This window comes from Coregonus clupeaformis, unplaced genomic scaffold (genome assembly GCF_020615455.1).
Source record: "Coregonus clupeaformis isolate EN_2021a unplaced genomic scaffold, ASM2061545v1 scaf1331, whole genome shotgun sequence".
Classification (NCBI taxonomy): Eukaryota; Metazoa; Chordata; class Actinopteri; order Salmoniformes; family Salmonidae; genus Coregonus; species Coregonus clupeaformis.
Window position 1 is genome coordinate 1 of NW_025534785.1, and position 23,495 is coordinate 23,495.

Consider the following 23,495-nt stretch of genomic DNA (forward strand, 5'->3'; position numbering starts at 1 on the left):
TGTACACTACAGTACATCACCACACTGTACACTACAGTACCATCACCACACTGTACAATTACAGTACCATCACTACACTGTACACTACAGTACTATCACCACACTGTACACTACAGTACTCATCACTACACTCACACTACAGTACCATCACTACACTGTACACTACAGTACTATCACCACACTGTACACTATATATCATCACCACACTGTACACTAGAGTACCATCACCACACTGTACACTACAGTAATTGATTACCACTGTACACTCACAGTACCATCACCACACTGTACACTACAGTACCATCACCACACTGTACACTACAGTACCATCACCACACCGTACACCACAGTACCATCACCACACTGCCACTACAGTACCATCACCACACTGTACACTACATACATCACCACACTGTACACTACAGTACCATCAATATACTGTACACTAGAGTACCATCACCATATACATTACACTACAGTACCATCACCACACTGTGCCACTACAGTACTATCACCACACTGTATACTACAGTACCATCACCACACTGTACAATTACAGTGCTCATAACCACACTGTATACTACAGTACCATCACACACTGTACACTAGAGTACCATCACCACACTGTACACTACAGTACCATCACCACACTGTACACTACAGTACTATCACCACACTGTACTCTATAAGTACCATCACCACACTGTACACTAAGGCATTGTCACCACACTGTACACTACAGCACTATCACCACTGTACACTACAGTACCACCACACTGTACTCATAGTAACATCACCACACTGTACACTGAAACATCACCACACTGTACACTAGAGTACTATCACCACACTGTACACTACAGTACCATCACTACACTGGGTAATGAGTACCATCACCACACTGTACAATCTTCAGTACTATCACCACACTGTACTCTGGTGTACCATCACCACACTGGTACACTAGAGTACCATCACCACACTGTACACTACAGTACCATCACCACACTGCACACCAGAGTACATCACCACACTGGCATGAATGCCACAGTACATCACCACACTGTACAATTAATACATACACATTTATACACTACAGTACCATCACCACACTGTACACTAGAGTACCATCACCACACTGTACACTAGAGTACCATCACCACACTGTACAATTACAGTACCATCACCACACTGTACACTACAGTACTCATCACCACACTGTACACCCACAACATCACCACACTGCAGCCACTACAGTACATCACCACACTGTAGACTACAGCACCATCACCACACTGTACACTACAGTACCATCACCACACTGTACACTAGAGTACCATCACCACACTGTAGACTACAGTGTATCACCACACTGTACACAAAGTACCATCACCACACTCTCTATTCTACAGTACCATCACCACACTGTACACCAGAGTACCATCACCACACCGTGCACTACAGTACTACCACACCAGCACGACAGTACCATCACCACACTGTACACTAGAGTACCATCACCACACTGTACTCACAGTACCATCACCACACTGTACACTTACAGTACCATCACCACACTGCAACACTAGAGTACCTACCACCACACTGTACAATTACAGTACCATCACACTGTACAACAGAGTACCATCACCACACTGGGGGCCACTAGAGTACCATCACCACTGTACACTGCTGGTACATCACCACTGTACACTACAGCAATTATCACTACACTGTACACTAGAGCTCATCACCACACTGCACACTAGAGTAACATCACTACACTGTACACCAGAGTACCATCACCACACTGTACACTGGCAGTACCATCACCACACTGTACACCACAGTACTTCCATCACCACACTGTAGCCACAGTACTATCACACTGTACACTAGAGTACTATCACCACACTGTACACTTTTAATAGTATCATCAGCCCACACTGCCACCTCACAGTACTCATCACCACACTGTACACTACAGTACCATCACCACACTGTACTCTACAGTACCATCACCACACTGTACACTACAAACACCACATTTGTAATAGGGAGTATCATCAACACCACACTGTACACTACAGTACCATCACCACACTGTACACCACAGTACCATCACCACACTGTACACTAGAGTACCATCACCACACTGTACACTGGTACATTGCTCATCACCACACTGTACACTACAGTACCATCACCACACTGTACACTACAGTACCATCACCTCACACTGCACACTAGAGTACCATCACCACACTGTACACTACAGTACCATCACCACACTGCACACTAGAGTACTATCACCACACTGTACACTACAGTACCATCACCACACTGTGTACACTACAGTACTCATCACCACACTGCAATACCAGAGGCTACATCAACACACTGTACACTACACAGTACTATCACCACACTGTACAACTAAGTACCATCACCACACTGTACACTAGAGTACCATCACCACACTGTAATTACAGTACTTCAGTCACCACACTGTAGACTACAGCACCATCACTACACTGTGCCACTACAAAGTACCATCACTACTGTACACCAGCACTATCACCACACTGTACACTACAAAACAATACTACACTGTACACTACAGTACTATCACCACACTGTACACTACAGTACCATCACTAAGCACTGTACACTACAGTACCATCACCACACTGTACACTACAGTACCACGTCACACTGTACACCCACAGTACCATCACTACACTGTACACTACAGTACTATCACCACCGTACACTACAGTACCATCACTACACTGCATACACTCAGTACATCACTACACTGTACACTACAGTATACATCACCACACTGTACACTCACAGGTACCATCACCACACTGAAACACTAGAGTATATCACCACACTGTACACGAAAATCAACCACACTCGTACACTACAGTTACCACACTGTACATACAGTAATTACACACTGTACACTAAGTAATACACACAAACCCCGTAACTACAAATACCACACTGTACACTCAAGTACACTTCACCACACTGTACACTAGAGTACCATCACCACACATAATACACACGAGACTAAGCACATCACTAACTACACTACAGTACATCACTACACTGCATAATTACATACTTATCAACACACTGTACACTATCAGTACTCATCACTACACTGTACAATAATACCACACACATAAGTAATACTACTGTAAAAAATCACCACACTGTACACTACAGTAATACACACTGACAATTAAGTACCATCACTACACTGTACACTACAGTACCATCACTACACGTACAAAGTAACTCACTACACTGTACACTACAGTACCATCAATACACTGTGTCACTTACAGTATCATAAATGACACTAAGTAATCACCACACTGTACACTAGAGTAATCACCACACTGTACACTAGAGTAATTACCACACTGCACACTAAGTAATACACACTGTACACTACAGTACATCACCACACTGTACACTACAGTACATACCACAATGTATACTACAGTATCATCACCACACTGTACACTACAGTACCATCAACCACACTGTATACTACAGTACCATCACCACACTGTAGATAGAGTAACTGACCACACTGCACACTAATAATACACACTAACAAGAATCAATAATACATACAGTAATCACCACACTGTACACATTACATACTATCATACACACTGTATACTATAGTACTATAACTACACTGTACATATAGTAATAACACACTGTATACAGTAATCACCACACTGTACACTAATACATACGACACGTGTACACTGGAGTATATACCACACTGTAACTGATAGTACCACTACCACACTGTATCTACAGTACTAACACACTGCAGGCCACTACAGTACCATCACCACACGTACACTACAGCACTCCATTACTCACACTGTACACTACAGTAACATCACCACTGTAACTCAATAATCACCACACTGTAACTAAGTAATCAACACACCGTACACTTAGAATACATCACCACACTGTACACTCACAGTACATCATACACTGTATCACTAAGAGTACCATCACCACACTGTACACTACAGTACATCAGCTGACACTGTACTCTACAGTAATCACTCAACTGTAACAGTGAGTAATCACAGACTGTACACTCAAGGTACACTGACCACACTGTACACTAGAGTACATACAATAATACAGTAATCAGCCACACCGTACACTTCACCACACTGTAACACAAATCACAACTGTACACTAGAAAGTAATACCACAAACTAGAGTACATCACACACAGCACACTACAGCACCATCACCACACTGTACACTACAGTAATCACCACACGTACACAAATAATCACCACACTGTAAGTACAGCGGTCATCACCAATAGAAAGAATCACACACTGAATACAGAACATGCACCATACTGTGAATAGAGCATACTCACACTGTAGACTACAGACATAACACTGTAAAAGTAATCACCACACTAATCTACAGTAATCACACACTGTACACTAGGAGTACCATCACCACACTGTGCACTACAGTACATCACCACACTGTACACGACAGTAATCACCACACTGCTGACACTAGAGTAAATCACCACACTGTACCTAAGTAATCACCACACTGTACACTACAGTAATCACCACACTGCACACTAGAGTACATCACCACACTGTACACTACAGTACTATCACCACACTGTACACTCACAGTAATCACTACACTGTGACACTAGAGTACATCACCACAATGTACACTACAGTAATCACCACACTGTAATTACAGATAATACCACACTGTACACTACAGTACATCACCACACTGTAACTACAGTAATAAATGTAACTACAGTAATACACATGCAATCACAAACAATAAGTAATCACCACACTGTAACTAATACATCACCACACTGCACCCATCACCACACTGTACACTACAGCACCATCACCACACTGTACACTACAGTACATCACCACACTGTACACTAGCAGTACATCACCACACTGCACCATCACCACACTCGTAACATACAGTAATCACACAGTAACTAAAACATCACCACACGTACACTAAGACATCACCACACTAACTAAGAAAAAGAAAGAGTAATACCACACTGTAACAACAGTACATCACCACACTGTACAATAGAGTACATCACCACACTGTACACTAGAGTACATCACCACACTGTAACAGAGTACCATCACACACTGTAACTAAGTACATCACCACACTACACTACAGTAATCACCACACTGTACACTACAGTACATCACCACACTGTACACTACAGTACCATCACCACACTGTACACAGAGTACATCACCACACTGTACACTACAGTACATCACCACACTGTACACTACAGTAATACACACTACATCACCACACAAACAGTAATCACCACACTGTACACTACAGTACATCACCACACTGCTACACTACAGCACCATCACCACACGTACACAAGAATCACCACATGTAACTAGAGTACCATCACCACACTGTACACTAAAGTAATAACACTACAAAGAGAATACACACTGTAAAAAATAACACTGAAACAGAGTACATACCACACTGTACACTACAGTACCATCACAACACTTATAATACATACATCACCACACTGTACAACTACGAGTAATCACCACACTGTACACTACAGTAATGAAACCAAATAAAGTGATAAATTGGTGTGTGTATTCAGAACTGTAATGAGGTTCAGTATAAATATCAGCTGCGATCACAAGTCATCCACATCGGAAAAGCAGTTGATGTGCAGTGGTGTGGCAAAAGATTCAACATGAAGCAGTACTTTGATGAACACATGAAGACACACACGGTATGTATTCACACACACATTTAGCATTTTAGTATTTAGAGATATCCAGAGACACTTCATTAGTGAGTATTTTAGGCAGACACTCTTATCCAGAGAGACTTAGTTAGGTGAGTATTTAGCAGAGCGATCCAGAGAGATGGACATAGTGAGTATTTAGCAGACACTCTATCCAGAGAGACTTCAGTTAGTGAGTATTTAGCAGACGTGATCAGAGAGATGGACAGTAGTGAGTATTTAGGAGACACCTATCCAGAGAGACTTAGTTAGTGAGTATTTAGCAGAGATCATTTTCAGTTAGTGAGTATTTAGCAGACGTTTATCCAGAGAGATGTACAGGCAGTGATTCATCTTAAGATAGCTACAGTGAGGGGAAAAAAGTATTTGATCCCTGCTGATTTTGGAAAATGCTTTGCTCACTGGACAAAGAAATGAGCAGTCTATAATTTTTAATGGTAGGTATTTGAACAGTGAGAGACAGAATAATAACAAAAGAATCAGAAAAACCATGTCAAAAATTTTTATAAATTGATTTGATTTAATGAGGGAAATAAGTATTTGACATGCTGGAGTAAGCCTGGTAATCCGTCTGGCTGCGGCCTTGTGAATGTTGATAGCTTAAAAGACAATAGGAGAGAAAATAGTATCGAACAGCTGGTGTCTCATGCATGCTTGCAGTGTTGTTAACTAAGAGATAGAAATGGTTTAGCCCGCCTGGGAAGTCTTGTGTCACTGGGCAGGCTTGAGGCCGGGCTTCCTTTGTAGTCTGTAATAGTTTTAAGCTCTGCCACATCGGGAGAGCGGCAGAGCCGGTGAGGAATAATTTAGTCTATTGACTCTTTGGGATGTATGGAGGATAGTTTTATAAGATCCGCTCCTGAAAGGCAGCCACCTTTAGCTCAGTGCGATGTTCTGTAATCATGGCTTCTGGTTGGTATGTAAGTATGCGGGGAACATCATCGATGCACTTATTGATGAAGCAGTGACTGATGTGGTGTACTCCTCAATGCTATCTGAAGAATCCTGAAATGTTCAGTCTGATGTAGAAAACAGTCATGTAGGGCAGTGCTGGAAAATGATGGTGGCCATCACAAAATATTGACACTTGGCAATTTGGAATTTTACTAAGGGTGTACTCACTTTTGTTGCTCAGCAGTTTAGACATTTAATGGCTGTGTGTTGAGTTATTGAGGGGATCAAATGTAACTGTTATAAGTGTACATACTATTTAATTAGCAAAGTATTTCAGTGTTGTCACATGAAAATATATACTCAAATATTTACAAAAAGGAGGGTGTATCACTTTTGTGAGATACTGTAGATATACAGTGAGGGGAAAAAAGTATTTGATCCCCTGCTGATTTTGTACGTTTGCCAACTGACAAAGACATGATCAGTCTATAATTTTAATGGTAGGTTTATTTGAACAGTGAGAGACAGAATAAAAACAATAAAATCCAGAAAAACGCATGTCAAAAATGTTATAAATTGATTTGCATTTTAATGAGGAAAAAGTATTTGACCCTCTGCGAAACATGACTTAGTACTTGGTGGCAAAACCCTTGTTGGCAATCAGATGTCAGACGTTTCTTGTAGTTGGCCACCAGGTTTGCACACATCTCAGGAGGGATTTTGTCCCACTCCTCTTTGCAGATCTTCTCCAAGTTATTAAGGTTTCGAGGCTGATGTTTGGCAACTCGAACTTTCAGCTCCTCAGATTTTCTATGGGATTAAGGTCTGAACACTGGGCTAGACCACTCCAGGACCTTAATGTGCTTCTTCTTGAGCCACTCCTTTGTTGCCTTGGCCGTGTGTTTTGGGTCACTGTCATGCTGGAAAACCGATCCACCTACCCATTTTCAATGCCCTGGCTGAGGGAAGGAGGTTCTCACCCAAGATTTGACCGGTACATGGCCCCGTCCATCGTCCCTTTGATGCGGTGTTGTCCATCCCCTTAGCAGAAAAACACCCCCAAAGCATAATGTTTTCCACCTCCATGTTTGACGGTGGGGATGGGTGTTCTTGGGGCATGGGCAGCATTCCTCCTCCTCCAAACACGGCGTTGAGTTGATGCCAAAGAGCCGATTTTGTTCTAATCTGACCACAACACTTTCACCCAGTTCTCCTCTGAATCATTCAGATGTTCATTGGCAAACTTCAGATGGCCCTGTATATGTGCTTTCTTGAGCAGGGGACCTTGTGGGCGCTGCAGGATTTCAGTCCTTCACGGCGTAGTGTGTTACCAATTGTTTTCTTGGTGACTATGGTCCCAGCTGCCTTGAGATCACTGACAAGATCCTCCCCCCCGTGTAGTTCTGGTTTGATTCTCACTGTTCTCATGATCATGGAACCAAGAGGTGAGATCTTCATGGAGCCCCAGGCCGAGGGAGATTGATAGTTTTTTGTGTTTCATTTGGAATAATCACAACTGTTGTACCTTCTCACCAAGCTGTTGGCGATGGCTCTTGGAGCCATTCAGCCGTGTGTAGGGCTGACAATCTTGTCCCTGACATCCTTGGAGAGCTCTTGGGTCTTGGCAATGGTGGAGAGTTTGGAATCTGATTGATTGATTGTTTTGTTAGTCAGGTTTTTATACAGGTAATAAGCTGAGATTAGGAGCACTCTTTAAGAGTGTGCTCTAATTCAGCTCGTTACCTGTATAAAAGACACACTGGGAGACAGAAATCTTTCTGACTGAGAGGGGGGTCAAATACTTATTTCTCATTAAAATGCAAATCAATTTATAACATTTTTGACATGTTTTTCTGGATTGTTGTTGTTATTGTTTCAGTGTTCAAATAAACCTACCATTAAAATTATAAGATATTTTCAGTGGGCAAACATACAAAATCAGAAGGGATAAATATTTTTTTCCTCACTGTATATATATACACACACACACACACACACACACACACACACACACACAAAAAATGATAAGATAATAACACACACACACACACACACACACACACACACATGGTATGTAAACACCGTAATTGAAATGCATTCAGGTGATACTCATGAAGCTGGTTGAGAGAATGCCAAGAGTGTGAAAGCTGTATCAAGGCAAAGGGTGGCTATTTGAAGAATCTCAAATATAACATATTTTTTGATTTGTTTAACACTTTTTTGGTTACTACATGATTCCATATGTGTTATTTCATAGTTTTGATGTCTTCACTATTATTCTACAATGTAGAAAATAGTAAAAATAACGTAAAACCCTTGAATGAGTCCAAACTTTTGAATGGTCTGTATATACACACTGGTCTCTATGAAGACACATGAGGACACACTGGTCTCTATGAAGACACATGAAGACACACTGGTCTCTATGAAGACACATGAAGACACACTGGTCTCTATGAAGACACATGAGGACACACTGGTCTCTATGAAGACACATGAGGACACACTGGTCTCTATGAAGACACGAGGACACACTGGTCTCTATGAAGACACATGAAGACACACTGGTCTCTATGAAGACACATGAGGACACACTGGCCTCAACCAGTTTGATCTAGTTCTATTAAAGCTCAACCAGTTTGATCTAGTTCTATTAAAGCTCAACCAGTTTGAACTAGTTCAATAAAGACAACACTCTGGATCTAGTTCTAATAAACTAACAGTTTGATTAGTTAATAAACCAACCAGTTTGATCTAGTTTAATAAAGCAACCAGTTTGATCTAGTTTAATAAAGCCAACCAGTTTGATCTAGTTCCTAATAAAGTCAACCAGTTTGATCTAGTTAATAAAGCTAACCAGTTTGATTAGCTTCTAATAAAGCGCAACCAGCTTTGATTCTAGTTCTATTAAAGCTCAACCAGTTGATCTAGTTCTAATAAAGCTCCACCAGTTTGATCTAGTTCTAGCGAAAGCTCAACCAGTTTGATCTAGTTTAATAAAGCTCAACCAGTTTGATCTAGTTCTATTAAAGCCCAACAGTGATAGTTCTATCAGATGTATTAAATCTGCTTCTTCCTCACTGAAATATCATTTCTTCTGCATCTCCTTTAAACATCTTTAGTTCTTTATGTGTGTATTTGTATCTATTATGGATCCCCATTAGTTCTGCCAAGGCAGCAGCTACTTTCCTGGGGTTTATTATGGATCTCATTAGTTCCTGCCAAGGCAGCAGCTACTCTTTTCCTGGGGTTATTATGGATCCCCATTAGTTCCGCCAAGGAAGCAGCTACCTTCTGGGTATTATGGATCCCCATGAGTTCCTGCCAAGGCAGCAGCTACTCTCTGGGGTTTATATGGAACCAATTAGTTCCTGCCAAGGCAGCAGCTACCCTCCTGGGGGTTTATTATGGATCCCCATTAGTTTGCAAGGCAGCAGCTACTTTCCTGGGGTTATTATGGACCATAGTCCAAGGCAGAGACCTGGGGTTATATGACCCCATTAGTTCCTGCCAAGGCAGCAGCTACCTTCGGTATGGATCCATTAGTCTGCCAAGGCAGCAGATTCGGTTATTATGGATCCCCATTAGTTCCTGCCAAGGCAGCAGCTACTCTTCCTGGGGTTTATTCTACAACATACTGTATCTACAATACAAAATCCATATGTACGTGTGGGTAGAGTGCATGTGTTAGCGTGTGTGTGTGTGTGTGCAGTTCTATAGCTAGAGGACTCCTAATAAGTATAAAAAAAGAAAAGTAACAAAACACACAACAGAACACAAACATAGTACACAACACAAACTATAACATAAACAAAAATAAACTACACCAAACACTATAAACTATAAACTAAATAACAATAACAACACCGTAAAGTAAATAACGAACACATAACACATAACAACAAAACAAGCACTGAAACAAAAGAAACAAAACAAAAAACTAGAACACTATAACATGTAACGTAACACATAACAACCGTAAAACACCAAAAACATAAAAAACAAACCATAACAAACTCATAACACGAACATAACACTCATAACACTAACCAAACACAAAACATAACACTACACCAAAACAAAACAACATAACACATAACACAACAAACACATAACAACACCATAAACTCATAACACTACACTATAACACTATAACACTACACCATAACACACATAAACTACACATAAAACACCAAACACATAACACAACCAAACACAAACAAACAAACAAAAACAACAAACACAAACATAACCATAACACATAACACATAACACTATAACGTAACACATAACACAAATAAAAAACAATAAAAAAAAAAAAAATAACACAAAAACAATAAATACACCATAACACTATAACAATAACACTACACTATAACACATAACACTAACATAACACCATAAACTCATAACAACAATAACAAAATAAATAAACCATAAACAAAAAAAAAAAACAAAACAACACATAACACTATAACACACACATAAATATAACACTACACCAAACACATAACACTACACCATAACACTATAACACTACACGTAACAGTAAACACAACCAAACAATAACACTACACCATAACACTAAACACTACACCATAAAATATAAAAAAAATAAACATAACACTATAACAAACATAACACAAACACTACACGTAACACAAACACAACAAAACAAAAACTAAACACACACTATAACACTATAACACTACACCATAACACCATAAACTACAAAAAAAAAAAAAAGAAACACCAAACACATAAACTAACATAAAAAAAAAAACAGTAATACCAAACACAAAACTATAAACACACTAAAAAACACTAAAGAAATAAACACACCAAACACATAACACTACACCACAACTGTAACACTACACCATAACACTATAACACTACAGTAACACAAACACTACACCATAACACTATAAACAAATAACACATAACACATAAACACACCGAAACTAACAACACTACACCATAACACATAAAATAAGAAAAAACATACAATAACAAGAAAAAAACAAAAAAAACACAAATAAAATAAAATACACCAAACACCAAACAATAAACTACAATAACACTATAACACTACACCATAACACTATAAAAAAAAAATATAAAAACCATAAAAAAAAAAAAAAAATAAATACACCATAAACATAACAAAATAAATATAACACTACACCAAACACATAACACTAACCATAACACTATAACACTACACCATAACACATAACACACACCATAAACATAAACACACCATAACACTATAACACTACACATAACACGATAACACTACACCATAAAATAAACTACACCAAACATATAACACTACACAAAAAAAAACTAAGAAACTAACCATAACACAAAACAAAATAAAATATAAACTACACAAATACTATAAACTACACCATAACACCATAACACTATAACACTACACTATAATACTACACTATAACACTATAACACAAAAATACAAAACACTACACTATAACAATAACATACACCTATAAAATAACTACACCATAAAATAACAACAATAAAAATAAAAAAAAAAAAAAACCGAACACTAACCATAACACATAACACTAACAAAAAATAAATCAAAAACAAAAACACACCATAACACTGTAATACTACACCATAAACTATAAACTACACCAAACACTATAACACTAACAATAACACATAACAATAACACACACCATAACACAAAACTAAATATACATATAACACTAACCATAACATGTAAACTAACATAACACAAAACATATAACACAAAAACACCATAACACATAAAAACCATAACAACACCATAACACATAAACTACACCATAACACTATAACACACACCAAACACAAAAACACCAAAAATAAACACCAAACAATAACAATAACACATAACGAAAAAAAAGAAAAACACTAAAAATAACACAAAAAACTATAAACTATAAACACACAAAAATAAACACACCAAAAAAAACAATAAAACAATAACAAAACACTACAAAAACATAAACATAACACTAAATAACAAAAAAAAAACAAAAAAAAAAACAAACAAAATAAAACATAAAAAACACAACATAACAATAACACAACATAACACAAAACTACACCATAACACATAACACTACACCGTAACACGTAAATACACCAAACACTATAACACTACACCATAACACAAAACACACCATAACAAATAACACAACCGAACACTACACCATAACACTATAACACTACACCATAACACTATAACACCACACGTAACACATAACACTATACCAAACACCAGTAAACTATAACACTACACTATAAACTATAACACTACACCATAACACTATAACACTACACCATAACACTATAACACTACACCTAAACAAACTACACAAACACATAACACAAAAACAAATAAAACACTAACCATAAACTATAACACTACACTATAAACATAAATACACTAAAATAAAAAAAACACAAAACACACCAAACACAAAAAAAACAAGAAATAAGTAAACTGTAAAACAATAAAATAAATACACAGTAACACATAAAACACCAAAACACTCAAAACACACATAAACATAACACATAACAACACCGAAAACACAGTAACACTACACCATAACACTATAACATATACACCATAACACTATAACACTACACATAACACTAGAACACAACCATACACCATAAACTAAACAAAAAAACAAAAAACAACCATAACACCATAAACTCATAAACACAATAAACTCATAACACTACACCAAACACATAACACTACACCATAACAATATAACACTAACCATAACACCATAAACAATAACAAACAAATAAAACAATAACACAGAACACTACACATAACACATAACACTACACCAAACACATAACACTACACCATAACAAAAAACACAAAAATACACTACACAAAAAAAAAACCATAACACAAACAACACCGAAAGAACAAAACAAAAATAAACACTACACCAAAAATATAACACAAACCATAACAATATAAAACAAAAACACATAACACAAAAAAAAAAAAAATCACACGTAATAAAACACAAAAAAAAAAATAAACAAACCATAAAAAACACACACAAACAAATAACACTAACGTAACACTAACCAAACAATAACACTAAATAAATAAAAAACGAAAAAACAAAAACAATAAACACAAAAACAAAAATAAACAAACAATAACACTACACCATAAAAGAACATCAAATAACAATAAACACACCGAACACTATAATACTACACCAATACTATAACACTACACTATAACACTATAACACTACAAATAACACCGTAAACTAACCATAACACATAACAATACACCGTAAAATAACAAATACACCGTGAAACAACCATAACACGTAACACTACACGTAACAACACGTAAAGGAAAAAAAACACAAACACTACACCATAACACTATAAACACAAAACAAAACAAAAACACATAACAAAAACAACATATAACAACACCGAACACTATAACACTAACCATAACACATAACATACAAGAACACTATAAAAAGAAAACACACCAAAAAACAAAAAAAACACTATAACACTACACCTAAAAATAAAATAAAACACCGTAAAATAAATCAAAAACAAAACATAACAAAAAAATAAAAAAAAAAAAAAAACACAACATAACAAACGAACACTACACCATAACACTACAAGACTAGACCAAACACTGTAACATAACACTACAATAACACTCATAAACATAACACACACCATAACACGAACACATATAACAGTATAACTATAAACTACACAATAAAATAAAACACCATAACAGTAAAAACAAAAAGAACACAAATACACTATAAACAGAAAAACAAAACTATAAAAAACACTACACTATAACACAAACACACACAAAATATAAAACAATCACACTATAACACTAAACACATAACACATAAAAAAAACATATAAACTAACCAAACACATAACACTACACCAAACATATAAACTACACCATAATACTATAACACTATAACACTACACCATAAAATAACACTAACCATAACACATAATATATAACAAAAAAAAAAATAAATACACATAACACAAAAACAAAAAAAAAAAATAAAAAACACTAACAAAAAAAAAAAAAACACCATAACAACAGAAATAACATAACAAAACAAAAAAACACACACTATACACAACCAACACAAACAACACCATAAACATAAACTACACCAAAACAAAACAAAAACAAAAAAACATAAATAACAAACACAAAACACACCATAACACAAACACAAAAAAAAAAAAAAACACAAAACATAACACTACACCATAACACTATAATACTATAACACTAAACATAAAAAAAATAAAAACCAAAAATAACACACACCAAAAAAACACAACCAAAAATAACACTACACCATAACACATAACAAAAGACAAAAAAACACCGTAACACAAATAACACTATAACACTACATATAACACTAAACAACACCATAACACTCATAACACTACACCATAACACATAACACTATAACAAAAAAAACAAAAACTAAAAAAAAAAAAAAACACAAACACACACACTAAACTATAAATATAATACACAATAACATAAAACTATAACATAACAAACACAAACACTAACAAAAAAAAAAAACTACACAAAAATAACAAAACACTAAAAAATAAACACAAAACAAAAAAAAACAACAAAACATAAACACACCAAACATAAACATAACACTAACCATAACACAAACATACACAAACACTATAACACACAAAACACATAACACTCAAAACAAACACTACACCAAAAACTAAACACAAACAACACCAAAACTAAAAATAAACTACACATAACACATAACACTATAACACTACACCATAACACCATAAAACACTAAACACAAAATATAAACTAACATAAACATAAGAAAATAAAAAAACACACCAAAATAAAAAACAAAAACAACATAAAAATAAAATAACACAACAATAAAAACATAAAATAAAACACCATAACACTAAAAAAAAACAATAAACACACATAAAAAAACTAACAAACACAAAAACACCAAACACAAAACACACATAAAAATAACACTACACAAACACTATAATACTACACCATAACACTATAACAAACAAACACATAAATAAATAAAAAAAAACATAAACAAAACTACACTATAAACTATAACACTACACCAAATAATAACACTAACTATAAAAATAACACACACATAACACCATAAAAAAAATATAACACTAACAAAAAAAAAAAAACACATAAAACACCAAAAAAAAAAAAACACTATAAAAAACAAACATAAAAAACACTACACAAAAAAACACTATAACACTACAGCATAAACTATAACACACACATAAAATAACACACACCAAACACATAACACACACAAAAAAAAAAAAAATAAACTACACCAAACAAAACACACACCATAACACAAAAATATAACCCATAAAACACCATAACACATAAAAACAAAAATAACACTAACCATAAACAAACACTACACAAAACATAACACACACATAACATACAACACACACATAACAAAAACTACAATAACACATAACACACACCATAACAAAAAAACATAAATAAAACTCAAAAAAATAAAAACCATAACACATAAACTAAAAAAATAAACTACACCAAACACATAACACATAACACACACTATAACGTATAACACAAAACCTAAACACACATACATAAACACTCACACATAAACAAAAACTATAACACAAAAACACATAACACTATAAACACACGAAACATAACACAAATAACACATAACACACACCATAAAATAACACTATAACATACACGTAACAAAAACTAACCAAACACCATAAACTACACCAAACATATAACACTAAACAACACATAACACTATAACACTACACCATCACACTATAAACTACACCATAACACATAAAATACAACACACACCATAACAAAATAAATAAAACTAACCATAACACAAACATACAATAAAATAACAAAATAAACAAAAAAATAACAAACATACACAAACACAACCATAACACACACATATAACACTATAACACTACACATAAACTATAACACTACACCAAACAAAAATACACCATAACACATAACACAAATAAACACACCAAACAACACTAAACACTACACCATAAAATATAACACTAACATTAATATAAAAAATAAACAAAACACACCATAACAATAATCAATTTTATTTTATATAGCCCTTTTAATACTAAATCTAAGTGGTAAGAAACCCAGCCTAAAAAAACACTAGTAATGCAGGTGTAGAAGCACGGTGGCTAGGGAAAACCCCCAGAAAGGCGAAAGCCTAGGAAGAAACCAGAGAGGAACCAGGCTAGGAGGGGGTGGCCAGTTTGGCTGGGGCGGGTGGAGATATAACAGAACCATGCCAAGATGTTAAAAATGTTATAAGTGACAAGCATGGTCAAATAATAATCAGGAATAAATCTCAGCTTCTCAGTTGGCTTTTAAGATATTAGAGTGAAAAAGAGGTTGGGACAGTAGGGTATAAGGAAGAACAGGAAACTGGAATAGCAGCAAGGCAGGCGGACTGGGGACAGCAAGGAGTAACGGCCGGTAGTCGACGATGGTCTAGGGCTCAGGGTCCCTCAGTTGGGCTTTTCACAGCCGATATTAAAGAGTTGGAAAACAGCAGGTTGGGACAGGTAGGGGTGAGGCAGGAGGGCAGAACAGTAGAAACTGGAATAGAGCAAGCAGACCGGGGAGTAGAGTTGAATGGTCCTAGGGCCCAGGTTCTGAGAGAGAAAGAGAGAACGAGAGAATTAGAGAGAGATATAAATTCACACAGGACACTGGATAAGAAGAGAAGTACTCCAGATAACCAACAACCCCCAGCCCCGGACAATAAAATGCACAAGTTACTGGAGGGAGACAGGAGGGAGAACACCCATCCGAAGACTCCTGGGAGACTAACTCAATCATATGATCATGAAGAGATAAGTCTTCAGTAAAGACTTAAAGGTTGAGACGAGTTGCGTTCTCACATGGGTAGGCAGACTGTTATAAAAATGGAGATCTATAGGAGAAAGGCCCCGCGCTTGCTTAGAAATTCTAGGGACAATTAGGGAGGCTAGGGGTTGTGACCGATAGCAGCACGTATTGGTAGTAGGCAGGACCAACCGAAAGATAGGGAGGAGCAAGCCCATGTAAGCTTTATAGGTTAACAGTAAAACTGAAATCAGCCCTTGCCTTAACAGGAAGCCAGTGTAGGGGAGACTGAGAAAGATAAATCTTGGTTCTAGTCAGGATTCTAGCAGCCGGATTAGTACTAATGAAGTTATTTAGTGTTATCGGGGTAGCCGGAAAATAGAGCATTGCAGTAGTAAATTAAAATGAATGGATTAATTTTTCTGCATCATTTTTGGACAGAAAATGATTTTTGGAATGTTAGTAGATGGAAAAAAGTGTATGAAACAGTTTGATATTTGCAAAAGAGAGATAGGTCAAGAGAAAGAACATTTATTTGAGAGACTTTACAACCATCAGATGAATTGCAGATTTAACAGAAGACTTTGTTTTGGGACCTAAACAAGCATCTCTGTTTTGTCCGAAGTTAAAAGTAAAAAGTTTTCAGCCATCCACTTCCTTATGTCTGAAACACAGGCTTCTAGCGAGGGCAATTTTGGGGCTTCACCATGTTTCATTGAAATGTACAGCTGTGTGTCATCCGCATAGCATAACACTATAACATAACACTATAACACCATAACACTACACCATAACACTATAACATAACACTATAACACCATAACACTACACCATAACACTATAACACTACACCATAACACTATAACACTACACCATAACACTGTAACATAACACTACACTATAACACTACACCATAACACTATAACACTATAACACTACACCATAACACTATAACATAACACTATAACACTATAACACTACACCATAACACTATAACACTACACCATAACACTGTAACATAACACTACACTATAACACTATAACACTACACCATAACACTATAACACCATAACACTACACCATAACACTACACCATAACACTATAACACTACACTATAACACTGTAACATAACACTACACTATAACACTATAACACTACACCATAACACTATAACACCATAACACTACACCATAACACTATAACACTACACCATAACACTACACCATAACACTATAACACTATAACACTACACCATAACACTATAACACTACACCATAACACTGTAACATAACACTATAACACTGTAACACTACACCATAACACTGTAACATAACACTATAACACCATAACACTATAACACTATAACACTATAACACTACACCATAACACTATAACACTACACTATAACCCTATAACACTACACTATAACACTATAACACTACACCATAACACTACACCATAACACTACACCATAACACTACACCATAACACTACACACAAACACTCATAACACTACACCATAACACTATAACACTACACTATAACCCTATAACACTACACTATAACACTATAACACTACACATAAACACCATAACACTATAACACTATAACACTACACCATAACACTATAATGTAACACTATAACACTATAACACTACACCATAACACTATAACACTACACCATCACACTATAACACTACACCATCACACTATAACACTATAACACTACACTATAACACTACACCATAACACTATAATGTAACACTATAACACTATAACACTACACCATAACACTATAACACTACACCATAACACTATAACACTATAACACTACACTATAACACTATAACATAACACTATAACACTATAACACTACACCATAACACTATAACACTACACCATCACACTATAACACTATAACACTACACTATAACACTATAACACTACACTATAACACTATAACACTACACCATAACACTACACCATAACACTACACCATAAACTACACCATAACACACACTAAACACTATAACACTACACATAACACTATAACACTCACACTATAACCCTATAACACTACACTATAACACTATAACACTACACCGTAACACTACACCATAACACTATAACACTATAACACTACACCATAACACTATAACATAACACTATAACACTATAACACTACACCATAACACTATAACACTACACCATCACACTATAACACTACACCATCACACTATAACACTATAACACTACACTATAACACTACACCATAACACTATAATGTAACACTATAACACTATAACACTACACCATAACACTATAACACTACACCATCACACTATAACACTACACCATCACACTATAACACTATAACACTACACCGTAACACTACACCATAACACCATAACACTATAACACTACACTATAACACTATAACACTACACCATAACACTATAACACTACACTATAACACTATAACACTACACCATAACACTATAACACTATAACATAACACTACACCATAACACTACACCATAACACTATAACACTACACCATAACACTATAACACTATAACACTATAACACTATAACACTACACCATAACACTATAACACTATAACACTATAACACTATAACACTACACTATAACACTATAACATAACACTATAACACTATAACACTACACCATAACACTATAACACTACACCATCACACTATAACACTACACCATCACACTATAACACTATAACACTACACTATAACACTACACCATAACACTATAATGTAACACTATAACACTATAACACTACACCATAACACTATAACACTACACCATCACACTATAACACTATAACACTACACTATAACACTATAACACTACACTATAACACTATAACACTACACCATAACACTACACCATAACACTACACCATAACACTACACCATAACACTACACTATAACACTATAACACTACACTATAACACTATAACACTACACTATAACCCTATAACACTACACTATAACACTATAACACTACACCGTAACACTACACCATAACACTATAACACTATAACACTACACCATAACACTATAATGTAACACTATAACACTATAACACTACACCATAACACTATAACACTACACCATCACACTATAACACTACACCATCACACTATAACACTATAACACTACACTATAACACTACACCATAACACTATAACGCTAACACATAACACTATAACACTACACCATAACACTATAACACTACACCATCACACTATAACACTACACCATCACACTATAACACTATAACACTACACCGTAACACTACACCATAACACTATAACACTATAACACTACACTATAACACTATAACACTACACCATAACACTATAACACTACACTATAACACTACACCATAACACTATAACATAACACTACACCATAACACTACACCATAACACTATAACACTACACCATAACACTATAACACTATAACACTATAACACTATAACACTACACCATAACACTATAACACTATAACACTATAACACTACACCATAACACTATAACACTATAACATAACACTACACCATAACACTACACCATAACACTATAACACTACACCATAACACTATAACACTATAACACTATAACACTATAACACTATAACATAACACTATAACACTATAACACTACACCATAACACTATAACACTATAACACTATAACACTATAACACTACACTATAACACTATAACACTATAACACTACACTATAACACTATAACACTACACCATAACACTATAACACTACACCATAACACTATAACACTACACCATAACACTATAACACTACACTATAGCACTATAACACTATAACACTATAACATAACACTATAACACTATAACACTACACCATAACACTATAACACTACACCATAACACTATAACACTACACCATAACACTATAACACTACACCATAACACTATAACACTACACCATAACACTATAACACTACACTATAACACTACACCATAACACTATAACATAACACTATAACACTATAACACTACACCATAACACTATAACACTACACCATAACACTATAACACTACACCATAACACTATAACACTACACCATAACACTATAACACTACACCATAACACTATAACACTATAACACTATAACACTACACCATAACACTATAACACTACACCATAACACTGTAACACTACACTATAACACTATAACACTACACCATAACACTATAACACTACACCATAACACTGTAACACTACACCATAACACTATAACACTATAACACTACACCATAACACTATAACACTACACCATAACACTATAACACTACACCATAACACCATAACACTATAACACTGTAACATAACACTATAACACTATAACACTACACCATAACACTATAACACTATAACACTACACCATAACACTACACCATCACACTATAACACTACACCATAACACTATAATGTAACACTATAACACTATAACACTATAACACTACACTATAACACTATAACACTATAACATAACACTATAACACTATAACACTACACTATAACACTATAACACTACACCATAACACTATAACACTACACCATAACACTATAACACTATAACACTACACTATAACACTACACCATAACACTATAATACTATAACACTACACCATCACACTATTACACTACACCATAACACTATAATGTAACACTATAACACTATAACACTATAACATAACACTATAACACTATAACACTACACCATAACACTATAACACTACACCATCACACTATAACACTATAACACTACACCATCACACTATAACACTACACTATAACACTATAACACTACACCGTAACACTACACCATAACACTATAACACTATAACACTACACCATAACACTATAACACTACACCATAACACTATAACACTACACCATCACACTATAACACTATAACACTACACCATAACACTATAACACTACACCATAACACTATAACACTACACCATCACACTATAACACTACACCATCACACTATAACACTATAACACTACACCATAACACTATAACACTACACCATCACACTATAACACTATAACACTACACCATCACACTATAACACTACACCATCACACTATAACACTACACCATAACACTATAACACTACACCATCACACTATAACACTACACCATCACACTATAACACTATAACACTACACCGTAACACTACACCATCACACTATAACACTATAACACTACACCATAACACTATAACACTACACCATCACACTATAACACTATAACACTACACCATCACACTATAACACTACACCATCACACTATAACACTATAACACTACACCGTAACACTACACCATAACACTATAACACTATAACACTACACCATAACACTATAACACTATAACACTATAACACTATAACACTACACCATAACACTATAACACTATAACACTACACCATAACACTATAATGTAACACTATATAAAACACTATAACACAAAAAATCAAATCACATTTTATTGGTCACATACACGTGTTTAGCAGATGTTATTGCGGGTATAGCTAAATGCTTGTGCTTCTAGCTCCTAACAATTTCACAACATATCCCCAATACACACAAATCTAAGTAAGGAA